The sequence below is a fragment of the Monodon monoceros genome, unplaced genomic scaffold, assembly GCF_005190385.1.
Source record: "Monodon monoceros isolate NGI ecotype Baffin Bay Population unplaced genomic scaffold, NGI_Narwhal_1 Super_Scaffold_4, whole genome shotgun sequence".
NCBI lineage: Eukaryota > Metazoa > Chordata > Mammalia > Artiodactyla > Monodontidae > Monodon > Monodon monoceros.
In genome coordinates, this window is record NW_021703781.1 from 39,156,867 (window position 1) to 39,175,995 (window position 19,129).

Genomic DNA, 19,129 nt, shown 5'->3' on the forward strand with positions numbered 1-19,129 from the left:
CATGAGACATGCAGAGATTATTGGGGCAAAACGGGCTAGAAGTAAAGGGGATTGTAATACATGAGGAAAAAGCGTTTCTCTATATCACAGTCTCTGACCTTGAAACAACTACTAACATGCTTTATAAAATTTCTAATTAAAATCTCTTGGGCTTCCTTAAATTTAATTCCCTTGTACTTAATTAAGAGCTTTCAAAACCTCAGAGAAAAATATTTGACACTAAATTGTGTCTGTAGTTTAGGGAAATAGGACTACCCATTTCTTTTCAGTTTTACTTAAATGTGTGATTTAAATAGATCTGTTTAATTCAGTGAGGGAAATTACCCAACCAAAAGAGTTTTCTCATATGTTCTTAGTGCAAAAATATTTCCCCGAAGCCTGTCTTTGCAACTTACCCGTGTATTTGCTATTTGTATACAGCGCAACCTTGTGAGAGCTTTTCTATTATTAAATGAGCATCACACAAAATGTAATAACTGGTCTCCCTAACTAGACTATAATCTCCTTGAAGAAAATGATTAGGGCTAGTATTTGTATCCTCCATAGTCGTTAGTCAAGTCTTAGCATGAAGCATTAATAAGTTCATTATTCATTATATGGAAGGCTAACGATTTAAAAAAGTCAAACCGTGTTTGTTATTCTTGAAAGATCAAAACTACAAAGAGTAATATCAGGAAATAATTCTTTAAAATATTGTATTTATTATTTTTGTCAATCTTATTTTAGATAGGAAATGAAAGAAAACTACAAAAAGTGCAATTTCTTAGTTTTTGATATACTTTCTTTTGACACAAAGTTAATTAATTTCATAGAGAAATAGCTCTATTGTACTTATACTTGTTAATGAGTATTTTTGTTCCTTAATATATACAAAGTGCTGGTAAATGAAATAGGAAATTGGCCTTCATGAATCCCTTCTGTTTGTGTGTGTTTGGGAGTGGGGGAAGAAAATAATTATTTAAAGAAATATATATATAAATATGTCCTTATGAAACAAATGTAAATATCTATTTATATATGTATATACTTATACACATACATGCATATGATTAAAAATTATGATAAGTGCTGTAATTCAGTAGAGTTCTATCCTAGATACGAACAAGAAATAGCCAACTTTACATAGGGTCATCAGAGAAAGATGCTGTTTAAATTGTACCTGGATGCTACTGACATGATTTATGCAAGTGCATGCCATGATTAGAGCTGTGTATTTCACAGTTCATTCTGCTTTCTGTGGAGACATTAGGTTGGTCTGAAGCAAAATTAGAAACTGTAACTGTATTTTTAGAAGCCATCATAATGACCCATTGACAAAGCTATCATAACAAAAATATGGAGATAGAAGAAGATGGATTTATAGTATTTTTAGAGTATTTTGGAGACTCCAGAGATTCCGATAACCACCAAATGATTTTTCTCTCTGACTTCTCAGTACATTTGAAATTCTTTTAATATTAGTCTGTGAAAAAATAAGATAAATGTAATAAATAAAATTAACTAAATTGTAGCATTGGTTAAAAACAAAACATGTAATGGATTGATTTATACGTGCCAGGAAAACTTAGTAAAATATGTAATGAAAAGTCAATAATTTAGATAGCTGGACCTCACAAAGTCACATAATACTGACACTGAATCCTAATGCCAATAAGTAGATAAAACAACTATTTCAATTCAAACTCCAACCTCAAACTTCTTTTCTTTCCTCTCATCTATCAATCTGCTGCATCTTTGTATTTGTAATAATTATATCAGAAACATTTTTCTATTTCTGATTATCTGATAGACACTATACAGAATAATACTGCATTATCTCAAGAGAACAACAGTTCATGCTGGCCTGTTGAACCTGAAATGGTCTTAAAAAGAACAAAAAGAAATGAGAGCATAGATTATATTTTCACCCCAAACACCAAGTCAGTTGTATCTTTATCCTACAGTGGGCAACAGAATAAAGATAAAAGCTAGATCACACAATTATTTTGGAAAAGAGGCATTAACTGTGCCATCTCAGATTGCTGGAGTGTTTTTGTCTCTCAAACATAGGTGCCAAACCAAATACAGGTAACCACTTTTTTATTATGTCATACGACTGATAACAGAATAAGTGTCTACTTATGTTTCTATTTAAAAACCATGGTAACTCAAGGAGAAAAACCTAAGACATTACAGTTGTGAGTAAAATGATTTATTCTCTATCCAAATCCCAATTCCAATGGAGATTTTCTTTTCTGTATCTCTTGCAACATGAATAAATGGGCCGAGGGATTGTACCTGAATGTCTCTTCTGAGACCAGTGACCGATTTTAAATATGATTGCATTAACTCTAAGAACGTAATATGTGAAATTACAACCTGAAGAAAAATTTAATGTTTATCTGAAAAAGTTACCTTTCAAGCCCTCATTCTAGCAATGATATTGCATATTGTTGCCTGAGTGGACCCACAGAACTTCTCTAGTATTCTTTTCCTCCTTCAAAAAAATCTAAGGGCCAATTTACAACATAGATTTTTTGTTTTTTTAAGTGAGACCTTAGGCATAATGGGAACAAAATTATCTGTCAATACAATGGTGAACTAATCTCCTTATTGCAAAATCATCAGTCACGCTGGGCTGCATTCATTATCTGATATTAAGATTATCAGAGATATGAATGGTTGGTAACTCATTTGGCTTGCAGAGCCCTCTGGTTATAAAATATAAAAAGTAAGTAAAAAATTTTAAAACTCAATTGAAAAGGGCAGACAGCCTGCAGATGTTTTTGATTCTCAGTAATGTTTATAACATTTATCATGCACTAAAGAGTTCAGTGGTAGTATTCTATTACTGTTGAAACAGCTTGGAGCATATAATATATACTTACAACGTTAAGCAGCCTGTCATGGAGGCATTTAGACAATAAAATATTCTTGATTAATGATGCACTATCCCTTCTTGCTCTACCTTTCACTATAAAATATTCATAATATGTCTTGAAGCATATAGAAGTTCACTTTATAAAATACAGATATGTCTACCTGCTAAATGGTATTTAAAGCCTTTGGTTAGACTTTTGTGATGATTTCAGCTATCCAAATGCATATTTATCCTTCCAAGAAAGATGATTCATTGCATTTTTTTTTTTTAATTAAAACTCTGGGGCTTCCCTGGTGGCGCAGTGGTTGAGAGTCCGCCTGCCGATGCAGGGAACACGGGTTCGTGCCCCGGTCCGGGAAGATCCCACATGCCACGGAGCGGCTAGGCCCGTGAGCCATGGCCGCCGAGCCTGCGCATCCGGAGCCTGTGCTCCACAACGGGAGAGGCCACAACGGTGAGAGGCCCGCGTACCGCAAAAAAACAAAACAAAACAAAACAAAACTCTACCTCAGAATTGCATTATAAATTATCTCTTAAGGCAAAATACAATATATCCTATGGTAGGAGTTTACATGATAAAGCCTTTAGTTTCTCTTCATTTCAAATATGTGATAAGGTCTCTCTAGAACACAAAGACTTGCCAAGAATTATGCCTACTGAACTGACTACTCATAGTTGGTTCATCCATAAGGATGGCATCTTTGATGGTCTATTGCAGAAGTCCATGGAGAGCGTCTCTAGAATCTCTTCACATAATATGAGGTCAATGGTTTTGATAAAATGAGAGAGGCAAACTGTGAATAAAACTCTCTCTCATCAGTTTCAGATTTATGGTAACTTTTATACAGACCTAGAAGAGGCCAAACTATTAGTGTTGACACTAATTGATAAGGGATATAAAAACAGAACAGAACATTTTATATTCCTTCCCACAATAGGTGGTTCTCTCTGTGGAATAGATTCCACAGTCCTTTATACATGAATGTTTTCCAGGTCTCTTAAGTGCATCCGTACAGTGGAATGGACAAAAAAAGACTACTGTGATTTGCTGAGATGGACAATTAGAGCCAAGTAGTCAATTTAGTTATCTCTGATTTAATAAACTCCATTTCTGATTATTTGACTTCTTTTTTTTAAATTTAATATATTTTTTTATACAGCAGGCTCTTATTAGTCATCCATTTTATACACATCAGTGTATACATGTCAATCCCAATCTCCCAATTAGTCCCACCACCACCACCACCCCCCCCGCTGCTTTACCCCCTTGGTGTCCATACGTTTGTTCTCTACATCTGGGTCTCAATTTCTGCCCTGCAAACCGGTTCATCTGTACCATTTTTCTAGTTTCCACATATATGCGTTAATATACGATATTTGTTTTTCTCTTTCTGATTTACTTCACTCTGTATGACAGTCTCAAGATCCATGCACGTCTTTACAAATGACCCAATTTTGTTCCTTTTTATGACTAATATTCCATTGTATACATGTACCAAATCTTCTTTAGCCATTCATCTGTCGATGGGCATTTAGGTTGCTTCCATGACCTGGCTATTGTAAATAGTGCTGCAATGAATATTGGGGTGCATGTGTCTTTTTGAATTATAGTTTTCTCTGGGTATATGCCCAGTAGTGGGGTTGCTGGGTCATATGGTAATTCTATTTTTAGTTTTTTAAGGAACATCCATACTGTTCTCCATAGTGACTGTATCAATTTACATTCCCACCAGCAGTGCAAGAGGGTTCCCTTTTCTGCACACCCTCTCCAGCATTTGTTGTTTGTAGATTTTTTGATGATGGTCATTCTGACTGGTGTGAGGTGATACGTCATTGTAGTTTGCTTTTTTTTTTTTTTTTTTTGCCATATGCGGGCCTCTCACTGTTGTGGCCTCTCCTGTTGTGGAGCACAGGCTCTGGACGCGCAGGCTCAGTAGACCAGCCGCTCCGTGGCATGTGGGATCTTCCTGGATCGGGGCACGAACCTGTGTCCCCTGCATCAGCAGGCGGACTCTCAACCACTGCACCACCAGGGAAGCCCACCTCATTGTAGTTTTGATTGCATTTCTCTCATAATTAGTGATAAGCAGCTTTTCATGTGCTTCTTGGCCATCTGTATGTCTTCTTTGGAGAAATGTCTGTTTAGGTCTTCTGCCCATTTTTGGATTGGGTTGTTTGTTTTTTTAATATTGAGCTGCATGAGCTGTTTATATATTTTGGAGATTAATCCTTTGTCCGTTGATTCGTATGCAAATATTTTCTCCCATTTTGAGGGTTGTCGTTTCATCTTGTTTATGGTTTCCTTTGCTGTGCAAAAGCTTTTAAGTTTCATTATGTCCCATTTGTTTATTTTTGTTTTTATTTCCGTTACTCTAGGAGGTGGATCAAAAAAGATCTTGCTGTGATTTATGTCAAAGAGTGTTCTTCCTATGTTTTCCTCTAAGAGCTTTATAGTGTCCGGGCTTACATTTAGATCTCGAATCCATTTTGAGTTTATTCTTGTGTATGGTGTTAGGGAGTGTTCTAATTTCATTCTTTTACATGTAGCTGTCCATTTTTCCCAGCACCACTTATTGAAGAGACTGTCTTTTCTCCATTGTATATCCTTGCTTGCTTTGTCATAGATGAGTTGACCATAGGTGCATGGGTTTATCTCTGGGCTTTCTATCTTGTTGCATTGATCTATATTTCTTTTTTTTTGGCCAGTACCATATTGTCTTGATAACTGGAGCTTTGTAATATAGTTTGAAGTCAGGGAGTCTGATTCCTCCAACTCCGTTTTTTTCCCTCAAGACTGCTTTGACTAATCGGGGTATTTTGTGTCTCCATACAAATTTTAAGATTATTTTGTTCCAGTTCTGTAAAAAATGGCTTTGGTAATTTGACATGGATTGCATTGAATCTGTAGATCACTTTGGGTAGTATAGTTATTTTCACAATATTGATTCTTCCAATCCAAGGACATGGTGTATCTCTCCATCTGGTGGTATCATATTTAATTTCTTTCATCAGTGTCTTATAATTTTCTGCATACAGGTCTTTTGTCTCCCTAGGTAGGTTTATTCCTAGGTATTTTATTCTTTTTGTTGCAATGGTAAATGGGAGTGTTTCCTTCATTTCTCTTTCAGATTGTTCATCATTAGTGTATAGGAATGCAAGAGATTTCTGTGCATTAATTTTGTATCCAGAAACTTTACCAAATTCATTGATTAGTTCTAGTAGTTTTCTGGTGGCATCTTTAGGATTCTCTATTCATGTCATCTGCAGTGACAGTTGTTCTTCTTTTCCAATTTGTATTCCTTTTATTTCCTTTTCTTCTCTGATTGCCATGGCTACAACTTCCAATGATGTTGGCTGTGGGTTTGTCATATATGGCCTTTATTATGTTGAGGACATTTCCCTCTATGCCTACTTTGTGCAGGGTTTTTATCATAAATGGGTGTTGAATTTTGTTGAAAGCTTTCTCTGCATCTATTGAGATGATCATATGGTTTTTCTCCTTCAGTTTGTTAATATGGTGTATCACGTTGACTGATTTGCGTATATTGAAGAATCCTTGCATTCCTGGAATAAACCCCACTTGATCATGGTGTATGATCCGTTTAATGTGCTGTTCGATTCTGTTTGCTAGTATTTTGTTGAAGATTTTTGCATCTATGTTCATCAGTGATATTGGCCTGTAGTTTTCTTTCTTTGTGACATCCTTGTCTGGTTTTGGTATCAGGGTGATGGTGGCCTCGTAGAATGAGTTTGGGAGTGTTGCTCCCTCTGCTATATTTTGGAAGAGTTTGAGAAGGATAGGTGTTAGCTCTTCTCTAAATGTTTGATAGAATTTGCCTGTGAAGCCATCTGGTCCTGGGCTTTTGTTTGTTAGAAGATTTTTAATCACAGTTTCAATTTCAGTGCTTGTGATTGGTCTGTTTTTCTTTTCTATTTCTTCTTGATTCAGTCTTGGCAGGTTGTGCCTTTCTAAGAATTTGTCCATTTCTTCCAGGTTGTCCATTTTATTGGCATAGAGTTGCTTGTAGTAATCTCTCATGATCTTTTGTATTTCTGCAGTGTCAGTTGTTACTTCTCCTTTTTCATTTCTAATTCTATTGATTTGAGTCTTCTCCCTTTTTTTCTTGATGAATCTGGCTAATGGTTTATCAATTTTGTTTATCTTCTCAAAGAACCAGCTTTTAGTTTTATTGATCTTTGCTATCATTTCTTTCATTTTTTTTTCATTTATTTCTGATCTGAATTTTATGATTTCTTTCCTTCTGCTAACTTTGGGGTTTTTTTGTTCTTCTTTCTTACTGCATCTGGGGTCTCCTTTTCACAGGCTGCAGGTTTGTAGTTTCCTTTGTTTTTGGTGTCTGCCCCCAGTGGCTAAGGTTGTTTCAGTGGGTTGTGTAGGCTTCCTGGTGGAGGGGACTCGTGCCTATATTCTGGAGGATGCGGCTGGATCCTGTCTTTCTTTTGGGCAGGACCATGTCCATTGGTGTGTTTTGGGGTATCTGTGACCTTATTATGATATCAGGCTGCCTCTACTGCTAGTGGGTGGGGTTGTGTTCCTGTCTTGCTAGTTGTTTAGCATAGGGTGTCCCGCACTGTAGCTTGCTGGTCCTTGAGTGGAGCTGGGTCTTAGCGTTGAGATGGAGATCTCTGGGAGAGCATTCACCATTTGATATTACATGGAGCCCAGAGGTCTCTGATCAACCAATGTCCTGAACTCAGCTCTCCCTCCTAAGAGGCTCAGGCCTGACACCTGGCTGGTGCACAAAGACCCTGTCAGCCAAACGGCTCAGATGATAAGGGAGAAAAAAAGAAAGAAAGAAAGAAAAAAAGAAAAGTTATTAAAATAAAAAATAATTAAAAACTAATAAAAAAAAAAGAAAGAAGAGAGCAACAAAACCAGAAAAGAAATCCACCAATGATAACAAGCAGTAAAAACTATACTAAAAAAAAAACAGGACAGACAGAGCCCTAGGACAAATGGTAAAAGCAAAGCTATACAGACAAAATCACATAAGAAGCACACACATACACACTCACAAAAAGAGAAAAAGGAAATAAATATATATATCTATGCTCCCAAAGTCCACTGCCTCAATATTGGAGTAATTCATTGTCTATTCAGGTATTCCACAGATGCAGGATACATCAAGCTGATTGTTGAGATTTAATCCACTGCTCCTGAGGCTGCTGGGAGAGATTTCCCTTTCTCTTCTTTGTTTGCACAGCTCCTGGGGTTCAGCTTTGGATTTGACCCCGCCTCTGCGTGTAGGTCACCTGAGGGCATCTGTTCTTCGCTCAGACAGGACGGGGTTAAAGAAGCCGCTGATTAGGGGGCTCTGGCTCACTCAGGCCAGAGGGAGGGAGGGGTACTGAATGCAGGGCGAGCCTGTGGTGGCAGAGACTAGCGTGATGTTGCAACAGCCTGAGGCAGGCCATGTGTTCTCCCAGGGAAGTTGTCATTGGATCATGGGACCCTGGCAGTGGCGGGCTGCACAGGCTCCCAGGAGGAGAGGTGTGGATAGTGACCTGTGCTTGCACACAGGCTTCTTGGTGGCTGCAGCAGTAGCCTTAGCGTTTCATGCCCATCTCTGGGGTCTGCGCTGGTAGCCACGGCTCACGCAGTCTCTGGAGCCTGTTTGGGCAGTGCTCTGAATCCCCCCTCCTCGCGCACCCTGAAACAATGGTCTCTTGCCTCTTAGGGCAGGTCCAGACTTTTTCCCGGACTCCCTCCTGGCTAGCTGTGGTGCACTAACCTCCTTCAGCCTGTGTTCATGCAGCCAACCCCAGTCCTCTCCCTGGGGTCTGACCTCCGAAGCCTGAGCCTCAGCTTCCAGCCCTCACTCATCCTGGCTGGTGAGTGAGCAGACAAGCCTCTCGGGCTGGTGAGTGCTGGTCGGCACTGTTCCTCTGTGCGGGAATCTCTCCACTTTGCCCTCTGCAACCCTGTTGCTGCGCTCTCCTCTGTGGCTCCGAAGCTTGCCCCCTGCCATACCCCGTCTCTGCCAGTGAAGGGGCTTCCTAATGTGTGGAAATTTTTCCTCCTTCACAGCTCCCTCCCATTGGTGCAGATCCTGTCCTTATGCTTTTGTCTCTGTTTTCTGTTTTTTCTTTTGCCCTACCCGGGTACATGGGGAGTTTCTTGCCTTTTGGGAAGTCTGAGGTCTTCTGCCAGCATTCAGTAGGTGTTCTGTAGGAGTTGTCCCACATGTAGATGTGTTTCTGATGTATTTGTGGGGAGGAAGGCGATCTCCATGTCTCACTCCTCCACCATCTTAAAGGTCTCTCTGATACTACTGAATATTATGTCAAGTTAAATAAGAGAAAGACAAATACCATATGATTCACTTATATGTGGAATCTAAAAACAAACAAACAAACAAACAAACATAAGATAGAAAGACTCATTTATACAGAGAAAAAACAGGTGTTTGCCAGAGGGAGGCAGGTGGGGGATGATTGAAATTGGTGAGGGAAATAAAGAGGTACAGACTTCCAGTCACAATCAATGAGTCATGGGGTTGAAATGTACAGCATGGAGAATATAGTCAATAATAATATAATATCTTTCTATGGTGACAAAGATGGTCAAATCATACAAACTTCCAGTTTTAAGATAAATAAGTACTAGTAATGTAATTAATATAATTAACACTGCCCTGTGTTATATATGAAAGTTAAAGGAATAAATCCCAGAGTTCTCATTATAAGGAAAAAATGATTTTTTCTTTTATGTCATATCTATATGGAATGATGGGTGTTCACTAAGCTTGTGGTACTCATTTCATAATGTAGGTAAGTCAAATCATTTTGCTGTATACCTTAAACTTATACAATGCTGTATGTCAAATAAATCTCAGTAAAACTGGAAGAAAAGAAAAGAAGAAAAGTCCATATTTTGGATTCTGCTAGATTCTTCAAAAATTTTATAAACATAATCATGGCATGACAGTCCTATTAATACTTTTAATCAGTATATACTTTTTATGCCTAAATTCCCTAAGCAGAGGTCTTAATAAAAGAGAAAATATTAGATATGGCCCAAACTTAAGAATATAAAGTTGTCAATACTTTTGACATAGAAATGATTATTTTAATAACATAATAAAATCCTTCAAGATCTTTATATATTAGAAATAGACATGAATCCTCTTCCTTGAGTTCTTTGAATATTATTTTATATAACCTTTGAGTCAATGTTGAACCATAATTTAAGCATCCCATATAACTTGATTTTAATTGAAAGTATTTTATGTCAACATCTAGTATAATATTTGTTTTTTTGATAAAATAATTTTATTATGTGAAATTATTTCTATTTCACTTAAAATTTACTGGTAATGACTACAATCTTAATCATTTCCAGTATTTATTATTTTACATTTTATTATTTATGATGAAACTATTTATATTGATTGTTTAGTTTTTGCATCACTGGAATATACCCAATTTGGTCATAAATTATTTAGATGTACTGTTAGTTTTTTAGCAGCTAATATCTTATTTAGAATTTTTGTGACTGTACTTACTAAACCTATAACTCTCCTTTCTTTGTATTTATCAATATCAGATAGTCAATTAATTCTGGCTATGGTCTCATTTGTATAGCATCAAAATTACATAATTTTGGAGAATCTGATGACATTACAAGTCTATATTATTTTTGTTTTTTTTAAAAGAAGTTTACACAAGGATACCAAAGATAAAATATATAAAGTGATCACAAACATAAGAGATAGAGCTAAAGTGTTTCGAGTAGCAGAAAAGGGTAACACTTAGTTTTAACAATGCATGGATCATTCATATATTGTACATTTGATCCTAAATAAATGTTGAGTGCTAATCATTTCTTTTTAATTGGAGTGTAATTGCTTTACAATGTTGTGTTAGTTTCTGCTGTACAATGAAGTGAATCAGCTATATGTATACATATATCGCCTCCCTCTTGGACCTTCCTCCCTCCCATCCCACCCATCTAGGTCATCACAGAGCACTGAGCTGAGCTCCCTGTGCTATACAGCAGGTTCCCACTAGCTATCTGTTTTACAGATGGTAATGTATTTATGTCAAACCTAATTTCCCAATTCATTCCACCCTCCCCTTCCCCCACTGTGTCCACATGTCCATTTTTACGTGTGCGTTTCTATTCCTGCCCTGCAAATAAGTTCATCTATACCATTATTCTAGATTCCACATATATGAGTTAATATACAATACTTTTTTGTCTCTTTCTGACTTACTTCACTCTGTATGGCAGACTCTAGGTCCATCCACCTCACTACAAATAACTCAATTTCGTTTCTTTTTATGGCTGAGTAATATTCCATTATATATGTTTACCACATCTTCTTTATCCATTCATGTCGATAGACACTTAGATCGTTTCCATGTCCTGGCTATTGTAAATAGTATTTCAATAAACATTGGGGTACATGTGACTTTTTGAATTATGGTTTTCTCAGGGTATGTGCCCAGTAGTGGGATTGCTGGGTTGTATGGTAGTTCTATTTTTACTTTTTTAAGGAACCTCCATACTGTACTCCATAGTGGCTGTATCAGTTTACATTCCCACCAACAGTGTAGGAGGGTTCCCTTTTCTCCACACCCTCTCTCCAGCATTTATTGTTTGTAGATTTTTTGATGATGGCCATTTTGACTGGTGTAAGGTGATACCCCATTGTAGTTTAGATTCACATTTCTCTAATAATTAGTGATGTTGAGCATATGTTCTAGAGTCTCTTGGCCATCTGTATGTCTTCTTTGGAGAAATGTCTATTTAGGTCTTCTACCCATTTTTGGATTGGGTTGTTTTTTTGATATTGAGCTGCATGAGCTGTTTGTATATTTTGGAGATTAATCTTTTGTCTGTTGCTTCTTTTGCAAATATTTTCTCCCATTCTGAGGGTTGTCATTTCATCTTGTTTCTGGTTTCCTTTGCTGTGCAAAAGTTTTTAAGTTCAATTAGGTCCCATTTGCTTATTTTTTAGTTTATTTTTGTTACTCTAGGAGGTGGGTCATAAAAGATCTTGCTGTGATTTATGTTATAGAGTGTTCTGCCTATGTTTTCCTCTAAGAATTTTATAGTGTCTGGCCTTACATTCAGGTCTTTAATCCATTTTGAGTTTAATTCTGGGTATGGTGTTAGGAAGTGTTCTAATTTCATTCTTTCACATGTAGCTGTCCAGTTTACCCAGCACCACTTATTGAAGAGGCTGTCATTTCTCTACTATATACTCTTGCCTCCTTTATCAAATAAAAGGTGACCATATGTGCATGCGTTTATCTCTGGGCTTTCTATCCTGTTCCATTGATCTATATTTCTGTTTTTGTGCCAGTACCATACTGTCTTGATTACTGCAGATGTGTAGTATAGTCTGAAGTCGGGGAACCTGATTCCTCCAGCTCCATTTTTCTTTCTCAAGATTGCCTTTGCTATTAGGGGTCTTTTGTATTTCCATACAAATTGTAAAATTTTTTGTGCTAATTCTGTGAAAAATGCCATTAGTAATTTGATAGGGATTGCATTGAACCCATAGATTGCTGTGGGTAGTATAGTCATTTTTACAATATTGATTCCCCCAATCCAGGAGCATGGTATATCTCTCCATCTGTTTGTATCACCTTTGATTTCCTTCATCAGTGTTTTTTATAGTTTTCTGAGTACAGGTCTTTTGTCTTCTTAGGTAGGTTTATTCCTTGGTATTTTATTCTTTTCATTGCAATGGTAAATGGGATTGTTTCCTTAATTTCTCTTTCTGATCTTTCATTGTTAGTGTATAGAATGCAAGAGATTTCTGTGCATTAATTTTGTATCCTGCAACCTTACCAAATTCATTGATTAGTTCTAGTAGTTTTCTGTTGGCATATTTAGGATTTTCTATGTATAGTATCATGTCATCTGCAAGCAGTGACAGTTTTACTTCTTATTTTACAATTTGTATTCCTTTTGTTTTATTTTCTTCTCTGATTGCCATGACTAGGACTTCCAGTACTATGTTGAGTAAGAGTGGCAAGCGTGGACATCCTTGTCTTGTTCCAGATCGTAGTGGAAATGCTTTCAGTTTTTTATCATTGAGAATGATGTCTGCTATGGGTTTGTTGTATACAGCCCTTATTATGTTGAGGTAGGTTCCCTTCATGCCCACTTTCATGAGAGTTTTTATCATAAGCGGGTGTTGAATTTTGTCAAAAGCTTTTTCTGCATCTATTGAGATGATCTTATGGTTTTTATTCTTTAGTTTGTTAATATGGTGTATCACATTGATTGGTTTGCATATATTGAAGAATCCTTGCATCTCTGGGACAAATATCACTTGATCATGGTGTATGAGCTGATCTTTTTTGAGGAAATAGGTCAGGAAAAAAATAGTGACATGTAAGCACAAAGGGAGTTTGTCCTTGGCCTACTTTAAGTTTGAAATTTATCTACATTGTTACTGTATACTTCTGCCAAATTTTTGTACTCTAATGTGCACTCTGACACTAGTTATTTGGGGTCAAAAGTCGCCTAGTTAGAAATAAAGGAAATAGCCAGTTAGTATCTCAATATACCACTCTTGAATGATTTGCTTAAGCAGAAGAGACAAAGAGCATTTATTACCAATTGGAAATTTGCCATGAAGTTTCTCAAGTGTTCTAAATCCCTGTGTTAATTAAATTTTAAGTAAGGAAATTGCATTAACTGTTTTATATCATAAGGACACTGTCCAGCCCAACCAAAGGCAGTAATTTTTTTAACTTTGACCCAAGTGACCTGTTAGAATTAATGACATTTACCAAAATTGATTATTTTCTCCCTGCAAGTTTACAGGAATATCACCTGGATAATTATCTAAATTGTATCAGATGACAGTCGTAACGTAAGTGAGAAAAGTTCCCTAAGAGATTAGGCAGAAATAATTAATTGTAGATTAGAATAGTTGGATGTATCTTTTCAAAAGATCGCCATGGGTAAGTTTTCCCAATACAGACAATTTATCCTAGGCCACATAAATCCTGATACCAGAGCTAGTTGAGTGAAATATTCACATCCACCTTTAATGAAAGAGTTTTATGTGGAAGGAATATGATTTGGGGTTTACCTATAATACAGTAGAACAATTTAGAATGCAATTTCAGGGGAAACAGCAACAACAGGAAAGGATGCACTAAGCAACCAATCCATGTCATGACCTATCCAAGCCCCTATTCCTGTACCTATTTGCATCAACTCATAACTGAACCCAAGGAAACAGCTGGTTCCTATCAATGCTGAGTAATTTTTTATAAGTAAGCCAAAAGTGTAATAAAACAGATTATAAACAAACAGGAAAGCATTCAAACAGCAAAGTTTTTTTATATGTATATATGTCACCTTTTTCTTTATTCCTCTGTCAGTGTACATGGGTTGTTTCCATATCTCAGCTCTTGTGAATAATGCAGTAGCAAACATGGGAGTGCAGATAGTTCTTTGAGATCCTTAATTGAATTATTTTTTATACATATCCATAAGTGGGATTGCAGGATCATTTGGTACTTTAGTTTTTTTGAGGACTTTTCTTACTGTTTTCCATAGCTGTGGCACCATTTTACATTCCCACAAAAAGAGTACAAGAGTTGCAATTTCTCTACAATTTTGTCAACACATTATTTTCTATAATAGCTATCCTACCAGGTGTGAGATGATATCTCATTGTAGTTTTGATTTATTATTTTCAGGATAATTAATGATGTTAATGATGTTGAGCATCTTTTCATATACCTGTTGGCCATTTGTATGTCCTCCTTGGAAACATGTCTATTCAAGTCCTTTGCTTATTTTTTGTATGAGTTTTTTTCTTCCTTGTGGAGTTGTAGGAGTTCTGGAAACTAATTACTTATCAGATACATGGTTTGCAATATTCTCTCCTATTCCATAGTTTGCCTTTTCACTTTGTTGACTGTTTCCTCTGCTGTGCAGAAGCTTTTTTGTTTGATGTAATCCCACTTGTCTATTTTTGATTTTGTTGTCTGTGGTATGATAACAAAGTGTCTTGGGTATAATACCAAAGTATCATATCCAAGAAATCGTTGACAAGACCAATCTCAGGAAGGTTTTATCTTTTTTCCTAGTTTTACAGTTTCAGGTCTTATGTTTAAGTCTGAGCTGAATTTCATAAATCGTATAAAGTAGGGGCCCAATTTTATTTTTTGCATTGGATATCCACTTTTCCAAACATTATTTGTTGAAGAGATTCTCCTTTCCCCACTGTGTTATCTTGGCATCCTTGACAAAGATACAGTTGCCTGTATATGCAGAGCCTATTTCTAGGCTCTCTATTCTGTTCCGTTGGTCTTTATTCTGTCTTTATGCTAGTACCATACTGTTTTAATTACTGTAGCTTTGTACAGTAATATATTTTGAAATCAGTAAAAGTGATGCTTCCAGTTTTGTTCTTTCTCAAGATTGCTTTGGCTATTATGAGTCTTTTGTGGTTCCGTATGAGTTTTAGGAGTGTTTTTTCTATTTCTATTTTAAAAAATGGCATTGAGATTTTGATGTTGCTAGCATTGACTCTGTAGATTGCTTTGGGTAGTACAGACATTTTAACAATATTAATTAATATAAATTCAGTTCATGAACATGAGATGTCTTTCCATTTATTTGTTTTTTTTAATTTATTTCAACGTTTTGTAATTTTCTTTTTTTTAATAACATCTTTATTGGAGTATAATTGGTTTACAATCGTGTGTTAGTTTATGCTGTATAACAAAGTGAATCAGCTATACATATACATATATCCCCATATCTCCTCCCTCTTGCATCTCCCTCCCACCCTCCCTATCCCACCCCTCTAGGTGGTCACAAAGCACCAAGCTGATCTCCCTGTGCTATGCAGCTGCTTCCCACTAGCTAGCTATTTTACATTTGGTAGTATATATAAGTCCATGACACTCCCTCATTTCATCCCAGCTTACCCTTCCCCCTCTCCTGTCCTCAAGTCCATTCTCTACATCTGCATCTTTATTCCTGTCCTGCCCCTAGATTCTTCAGAACCTTTTTTTTTTTTTAGATTCCATATATATATGTGTTAGCATACGGTATTTCTTTTTCTCTTTCTGACTTACTTCACTCTGTATGACAGACTCTAGGTCCATCCACCTCACTACAAATAACTCAATTTTGTTTCTTTTTATGGCTGAGTAATAGTCCATTGTATATATGTGTCACATCTTCTTTATTCATCTGTTGATGGACACTTAGGTTGCTTCCATGTCCTGGCTATTGTAAATAGAGCTGCAATGAACATTGTGGTACATAGACTCTTTTTGAATTATTGTTTTCTCAGGGTATATGCCCAGTAGTGGGATTGCTGGGTTGTATCGTAGTTCTATTTATAATTTTTTCATTATGCAGATACTTCCCCTCCTTGGCAAAGTTTATTCCTAAGTATTTTATTATTTTGGATGCTATTGTAAGTGGGATTTTTAAAAATTTCCTTTTCAGATGGTTTGTCGTTAGTGTGCAAATTTGCACTTGATTTTTGTACTTTGATTTTGTAACCTGCAACACTACTGAATTAATTTATTAATCAATTGATTAATTCTAAAGTTTTTTTTCTTTTGTGCAGTCTTTAGAGTTTTCGCTATATAATATAATGCCATCTGCAAATAGAGGTAATTGTATATCTTTCTTTTCAATTTGTATATATTTTTTTCTTTTTATTGCCTAGTTACTTTGGTTATGACTTCCAGTATGTTGAATAGAAGGGGTGAGTCTGGGCACCCTTGTCTTTTCCTGATGTTGAGTATGATGTTAGTTGTGGGCTTATCATATATGGCCTTTATTATGTTGAGGTACATTCCTTCTACACCCAGTTTGTTGAAAGCTTTTATCATGAAAAGGTATTGGATTTTATCAAATACTTTTTCTGCATCTATTGAGTTTATTATGTGATTTTATCTTTTGTTCCTTTAATGTGGTACATTTCATCAACTTATTTGTGTATGTTGAACCATTTTCACATCATACAGATAAATTCCACTTCATTATAGTGTATGATTCTTTTAATATGTTTGTGAATTTAATTTTCTAGTATTTTATTGAGGATTTTTGCGTCTTTTTATATGAAAGATATTGGTCTGTAGTTTTCTTTTCTTGTAGTGTCTTTGTTTGGCTTTGGGATCAGCATAATGCTGGCCCCATAAAGTGATTTTGGAAGTGTTCCCTCCTGTTCAATTTTTTGGAAGAGTTTGAGAAGAATTGGCATTAATTCCTCTTTAAATGTTTGGTAAAATTCACTAGTGAAGTCATCTGGTCCTGGACTTTTCTTTATTGGGCAGTTTTAATTACTGATTAAATCTTTCCAAGTTTCTATTTTTTCATGATTCAGTCTTGGTTGGTTGTATGTTTCTAGGAATTTATCCATTTCCCTAGGTTATTCAGTTTGTTGGTGTACAAATTTTGATAGTCTCTTATGCTCCTTTTTATTTCTGTGCTATCAGTCGTAATGTTTCCTCTTTGATTAGGCAAGTAGCAGGCTGAGAAGCCTTGTCATCTATGAATAGGAACAAGGAAGATGACACAGAAGTGGGCATAGGAGCCCAGAGAGCAGAAAGATTCATGGCAAATAATTCCAAGGGAAAAGTACTGGACTATAACCAAGGAGCTGATGATATTTGCCTGGTGGGATTTCAGAATTTCTATATCAATTACTGTGTGCCTACCACCTTCCCCCTTATTAAATGGAAGTGTTTGTTGCTATTGTGCTATCTTTGACTTCCATTGCATGTGAAGTGTATGTGAGGAAGAAAAGATGTCTCTTTAGTTAATAGGTATTTAGATTGAGAGGAATCATACCTGAGAAACGGAACTTACAGAGTCCCACTAAACAATGAATGTGAATGAGTTTCAAAAACCTGGACCTTGCGCTCAAGTCTGATACCATAATAGGTAAGATTTTAGGAAGTTTTGAAAGGGGTGAATGTATTTTGTAATAATTCCTTTCCCTGCAGGCAATTACTTCCTTTTTCTATAGTTTTGTTTTACCTGATATTAGAGATTATATAAATGAAACCATACAGTGTCTATTCTTTTGGGTTTGGGTTCTTTATATTTTAAAGACTGATTTTTGTTGTTACATGTATAAGTAGTATGCAATTTTGATGGCTGAGTGGAATTTCATTTTATTAATACATTACAATGTGTTTCAACCATTCTGCTCTTGAGGGACATTTGGTTGCAAAGAAGATAACTCCTAGGAACATTCTTTACAAGTTTTTATGTGAACATATGTTTATATTTGTTTAGTACATACTTAGGAATCATAGGCATCAGTTTGAATTCATAAAAAATGAACAAAACTTTTCCCTAAGTGATTGTTCGTTTTATGCTCCTGGCAGCACTGTATGAGAATTTCAGGAGCTCCATATTCTTGCCCACATTTGATCTTGCTATTGACTTTAATTTTTGCTGTTCTAATAAGCATATAGTAGTATCTCATTATGATTTTAGTTTGTGTTTTCCTGTTTCACATGTGTTTACTCTCTTGCACATATCATGATTTATAAATTTAATTTTTTTCTGAGAACCTGCCCTTTTGTAGCAGCAGGAATCATGCCTACTTTGTTCACCCATTTGTCCACACAATTAGGACAGTACCTTAATAGTTAAATGCTGAATAACCATAGGAAAGTTTTAAAGTAAGATTAATAGAAGAGTCCTTAGTATTTTTAAGGTACTCATCCTGAATTCAGAGATTTTTAGTGTTAAATTCCAGTTCTGCCAATTTGCCAATGTGCAACATTAGGCAAGCACTTATTTTAGCTCAATTTCCTCATATTTACAATGGTTATGTCTTCCTTATTCTATTCTTCCTTATTCTATTGCTACAAAAAAATAATATATCTATATTATTCCTTATTCTATTGCTACAAAAATATCAATAATATATCTATATTCTTCCTTATTCTATTGCTACAAAAAATAATATAAATTATTTTTGAACAGTGACTGAGATTTATTTAGCACTTAACAAATGTTAAATTGTTTTAAAAATGTATTTGTATTTTCTGTATTAATTCTTACGGGGGACAAAGGAATGAGTGAACAAGGAATACCTAATTTTAGATATCTCCCAGGCCCAGAATTAAGTTTCTATGAAGTGTAAAGCTGTCTTTCATTTTCTCAGCTACCACTGAATAGAATATGTACCATGGCTGTCAGTCCTGTTGCTGTTATTGCTGCTAGGATTCTCATTTTCCACTTACCAGTATTCATAATAATTCTAATGTGGCCTTGGAACGTTTTCTCTT